We start from the raw sequence: 6,000 nt of genomic DNA on the forward strand, positions 1-6,000 counted from the left end.
CTCACTGTTGTTTATTTTCACAATTTCTACCTCAAGTCAGACGTGTCAAAAGTGTTTTTTTTTTTTTTTTTTTTTTTTTGGCTTCAGCCACCAAAACAGTGGACATAACGATTCTGATGTCACAGGGAATCTTTACAAAATATAAATCCCTTTTAGTTTGGTGAGTTAGCTGTTTTCTAAAATGCCTACATCCCCATAAAGCTAGTTAAACAGTCATATATCACCCACCTTATCTAAACATGACAGGTTTAAGGATACATAAGAGCACTGTTTCATATGTTAATCAATGGACTCTTATAAACACATGACTTTATTTACTGAATTTGGCTTGTCAGTTTGCAAGCTTTGATGTCTGGCCATAAGTTCTTTTGCGACTTCTTCTGTCCGTTATCTTAAGTAATACTGTGACGTTGAATTAAAACTATTCTGTCCTAATACTTTCCATAAGTTTCTAGAAAGTGTACTTTCTTTTTATTTTTATAATGTTAGTGTTAGTGTTGTATACTGTGTTAGTATTGGCAATGTACTATTAATACTGTGTTAGTATTTGCCACCATACAAATTCACCACACAGTGGACTCAATCACCTCCCTGTTATCGTTGTGAATGCCCAAACTATGACCAATAAAGTACTTTTTTCACCTGCAAGTGTGTTGAGTAGTCCCTTATTTAATTCAGCCTTCATACTGGTAGCCTACAATAGCTAACCAAAAAGTAACAGAGTAATAACATATATTGATAAGTAGCCAAAAAGTGTACTTTGTTTCTAATTTGAATAAACCCAAAGTAGAACTGAGCATACTATAATCACAATAATAATATTTTAAAAGTATAATGCTTTTATATTTGTAAGACATTCAAAGTGCATTTTAAATGTACTTCTAACACAGATATGGTACACTTAATGCTTATTAATCAAGCATGTATATCATTACATACAGCGATATACTTCAAGTATACAAAGTATACTTGAAGTGGTTCCATTTTAGCACGTAAAAGTACACTAAGTACACTTCAAATTGTGCTTTTCTACAATTAAATTACAACTAAAATATATTAAGTAAAAAATTAGTTGTTCCAAAATAGCATGCTTCAAGTTAAATAATCATTAACAAACTTGAAGTATACTGATGATTAGTCTGGCTTTAAGTATGCTCAAATATGCTAAGATTTAATATACTTAACACATTTATTTTTCACCTGGGGAGGCTAAAGAAAAAACTTTGATCCTTTTGAGAATAAAAATACTGTCAACTGACAAAGAAATCTACGGAGCCCCGCATATGACATGCAAGAAAAAAAGTAAATTGTCTGCACGATTTATGATTTACTAATTCGTGCACATGATTTACTAATTCGTGCACATGATTTACTATTTCGTTCCTTCGATTTATTAATTTGTTCCCTCAATTTATAAATTGTGGGCACAATATAGCAAATCAAGGGAACGAAATAGTAAATCTTGCTCACGATTTAGCCTACTATTATTTCCCTGAATGTCATGTGAGGGGCTCCGCAGAAATCAGGGTTTTTTTTTGTTGTTTTTTTTTAATTTCAAACCGAATTTATTAACTATACAATAGAGACAGACACGTCAATGTTTAAGAAAGACTATTAGTGTTAATGTAAGGTTTGTTTATTGTTAATGTAATATTGTGTTAATGTATAGTTGAAACTTTACATTCATGACCCACTTAAGTATGGAGTTTAAAAGTAAAGATTCACAACTCCCAAACTATAGCAAGGAAAGTAAAAAAGGTAGGTTTTGTTTGATAGGAAACTTTAACTTTGAGGGGGGAAAATCATTACATTTTGACATTCATATATTATATTATATTACATTACATTACATTATATTATATATATATATTCATTTTACATATTTTCTTATTTGACATGCAAAAACACGCAAAGGAAATATGGTAGGAGGACAATTCTTTTTTTGGTGATGTTCCCTTACATGTGAGCTGCATCTTACAAGTAATCAAAAGTTACAGCATTTGGGACCAAGGTAGCCTATTTGTCTAGGACTTGACACCCCCCTAATGGGCATTTTTAAAAATAAATGTTTTTTTTGTTTTTTTTTTAACTTCAGGTTTAAGTCAAGTCAAGTCATCTTCATTTATATAGCGCTTTTAACAATGGAGATTGTTTCAAAGCAGCTTTACAGAGATAAACATACAATTTAGGGTAACAGAGATTGTTTTGGCTTTATAGCGATTTTTTAATAATGTTATTTCCAGCTAAAGTTAGTTTTGATTGATTCACTTCCAGCAAAATTATCATTTGTTATTACATTAGGGGCCACTAAGACGACGGCGTTCTCTCTAAACAGACTTTAAACGCGAACCTATGACCTGATGGCGTTCACATGCGCATTAAAAATTGATTCTATAGTTATATTCGTTTGAATATATGTGCGCAGGTTTGTAATTTCCCTACAAACCATGCCTAAACAAACTACTTGACTTGCCTATACATTTGATAAAGAATTGTGTTTTATTTTATCACTTCGGGGTACGCGAACCGGATTTTCAACAACGCTTTATCTGTAGAGTGGGAAAGGGATCCTCCATAGGGAGAGGATAGTTGACACTTCAGCACTGCATTGTCATCGGGTCCAGGCGAATCTCCTTCGTCAGATCTGGATACGGCCTGGATCCGGCAGGCTGCGGGTAAACCTTGGGATAAACAAAGACACTAATATTAGCGTAGATGCCATTCTTCTTATGATGTAACGAGTACATCAAGATTTAAGGGAAGTGTTCCCCGTTCCGGCTGACCTAATCTATGCAGCCTAACATCGAATTATCGAAGTCTATAATGTATTATGTGTATGCTAGGTCAAAGAGATGTGTTTTTAGTCTAGCTTTGAACTGACAGAGTGTGTCTGCTTCCCGGACAATGGTAGGAAGACTGTTCCAAAGTTTTGGTGCTAAATAGGAAAAGGATCTACCGCCAGCAGTCGATTTAGATATTCTAGGTATTATCAACTGGCCAGAATTTTGAGATCGCAATAGACGTGAAGGACTATAATGTTTTAAAAGCTCACTCAGGTACTGCGGAGCTAAACCATTTAGAGCTTTGTAAGTAATCAACAATATTTTAAAATTTATACGATGTTTAATAGGGAGCCAATGCAGTGTTGACAGAACCGGGTTAATATGGTCATATTTTAAAGGGTTTAAAGGGTTAATGGCTCTCTGCTGCAATAGGGTTAATGTCCCTCCCTGTGAAGGCCTCCCTCCCTTTACCTCTGTACAGATAATCGTTGTCGGGATCATTCCGGTTCACGTGGCTATGCCGAAGCGATAAAATTCTGTATTATACATTTTAAGGCCAGACAAGTAGTTTGTTGAGGGTTGTTTTTTTAGGGAAGGACTACATGCCTGCGCACATATATCCAAACGCGCATACCTATAGAATGAACTCTTAAAGGGGTCATATAATGGTACATGCACGTTTACAAGTTGATTGTACTGAAATGTGTGTTGGCAGTGTCTGTACACAACCATCATATAATGATAAAAATCCATCCAGTGGTTTTGTTTTAATCTCCTTATATGTTTTCCCCTGCCTCAAATCGAGCCGTTCGAGCGTGTGACGTCACAAGCTCACACGCCCCTCCCACGATTGTTGTCAATCATAGTCTGTGCGGCGCGGTCACTGTTGATATGCTGGAGCACTGTCTATGAGCAGAATGGCGTCTAAGCGATTGTGGTGTTCTGTTCTTGGGTGTAATAACAAACACAGCAGTCATTTTAATGTTCCTAAATCCGAACCGCTGAAGACGCAGTGGCTGAGTTTGTTTTCGAAGGGAATATTCCCCACGAGCAACGTCAATGCGTTCATGTTTGCGCGAATCATTTCACACACCAGACTGCTTATAAACGAGGGTCAGTATAAAGCTGGTTTTGCTAAGAAGTTGCTCATGAAAAAAGGATCGGTACCATCTATTCGTGTTCCTGCAGCTGCTCCAGAAGAACCGAAGTGAGTGTAACGTTTTATTAAACTTTATATTAATATTTATATTAATCTTTGCAAATCGCTAGCTGCACGCTTCAGTCGGAAAATACTGAAGGAAAAGGGCGGCTTGCTCACTTCAGGTTGGTGGAGAGATCCTTCCTCAAGTGGAGGAGTTTAAGTATCTTGGGGTTTTGTTCACGAGGGAGGGAAGGATGGAACGGGAGATTGACAGACGGATCGGTGCAGCTTCTGCAGTAATGCGGTCGATGTACCGGTCTGTTGTGGTGAAGAAAGAGCTGAGCCGTAAGGCAAAGCTCTCGATTTACCGGTCAATCTACGTTCCTACTCTCACCGAAATGAGCTTTCTCTGCAGGGTGGCTGGGCGATCCCTTAGAGATAGGGTGAGAAGCTCGGTCACTCGGGAGGAGCTCAGAGTAGAGCCGCTGCTCCTCCACATCGAAAGGGGTCAGCTGAGGTGGCTCGGGCATCTGTTTCGGATGCCTCCTGGACGCCTTCCCGGGGAGGTGTTCCGGGCACGTCCCACTGGGAGGAGACCCCGGGGAAGACCTAGGACACGCTGGAGAGACTATGTCTCCCGGCTGGCCTGGGAACGCCTCGGTGTCCCCCCGGAAGAGCTGGAGGAAGTGTCCAGGGAGAGGGAAGTCTGGGCATCTCTGCTTAGACTGCTGCCCCCGCGACCCGGCCCCGGATAAGCGGAAGAAGATGGATGGATGGATGGATTAATCTTTGCAAATCGCTAGCTGCACGCTTCACAATGAATGCGTCTAAGTTTACACTCAGGGTACATTACGGCATGTTTTCTATGTATGACGTTCTCAATATAATTCATAATCCCACGTTTATACTGAACAACACGTTATGGTTATTGTGTTACCCCAGATAGTCATGCAGTGTGAAAACAACAGTGACCCGATTATTTTGAAATCGTGCAGTCTGAACTCGGCATAAGAAACCAGGAAAACGCTCGATGCAGTAAGACACCTACAATACTGAGCCCCGAACAAAGGGAAAACTCAGGCTTAAATCAGGGACGCTCAATCTAAAACAAGTGCAACAAATGAACCATAATCATTAAAACATAATGGAAACAATAAACTAGGAAGGAGTGACCCCCAGAGGCTCAAGCGGGCACTCCAGCCGCAGATCTTCACAGTATGCAAGATAATTTTGCTTAATTAAGGTTTTAAATATATGACTAGTAGTTTTTCCCCAATGCGGTATTAGTGGTTATTAAAAGTACTTTAGCGCAATAAAGTATCTTAATATTTATTCCATGAGTCAGCCCTGCAAACCTGTTGGTAGACAACTTAGTGGACAGTGGAAATATGCACTCAAACACTCCCAGATGATCTCCTTCCCAGATGATGTCCCACCGGCAGGAGGCCTTACCAGGGTCTCTATTGTGGAGCCTGTCCCGGGCTAGCAGCACACCAGGGTCTCTCTGCTTAGCGGAATAAAAGTCTACAACATTTTTATTTTATTTTATGTACTGTAAATTTAAATGTTTGTTGATTTTGAGATGTTTAACGTATGTTTATGTAACCTAGAACAAATTATTTAATTGAAAAAAAGGTATAGAAGAATATGTTGCATGTGGAAATTAGGACTGTCATTACAAAAATAAACAATGTCCAGAGGAATGAATTCTCTTTTGCACATTTAATGTTGCATAAAAATAAATAATGTACTGAAATTATTTATTTTCCTTTTAAAAAAATATAAGTGAAAAAAAGTTAAACAAGAATATATATATATATATATATATATATATATGGTGCTGATGCTGATGCTGGTGCTGGCATGGAAGTCCCTAAAAAGCTTTGGGCTTGTGTAGAAATTGTCAACATACAAATGATACATACATACAACATACAAATGGTTTCCCACTCACAACCTCACCTGTCCCAGGACACTTGCAATCCTAAGGCAGAGCAAATAAAGCATACCTGTTAACAACAAAAACGGCACAATAAATTTAAGCAAAGATGTGTCAAACTTTCTTACTTTATATTT

This window comes from Rhinichthys klamathensis, unplaced genomic scaffold, assembly GCF_029890125.1.
Source record: "Rhinichthys klamathensis goyatoka isolate OS25496 unplaced genomic scaffold, OSU_Roscu_1.1 h1tg000176l_1, whole genome shotgun sequence".
In the NCBI taxonomy this organism is placed as follows: Eukaryota; Metazoa; Chordata; class Actinopteri; order Cypriniformes; family Leuciscidae; genus Rhinichthys; species Rhinichthys klamathensis.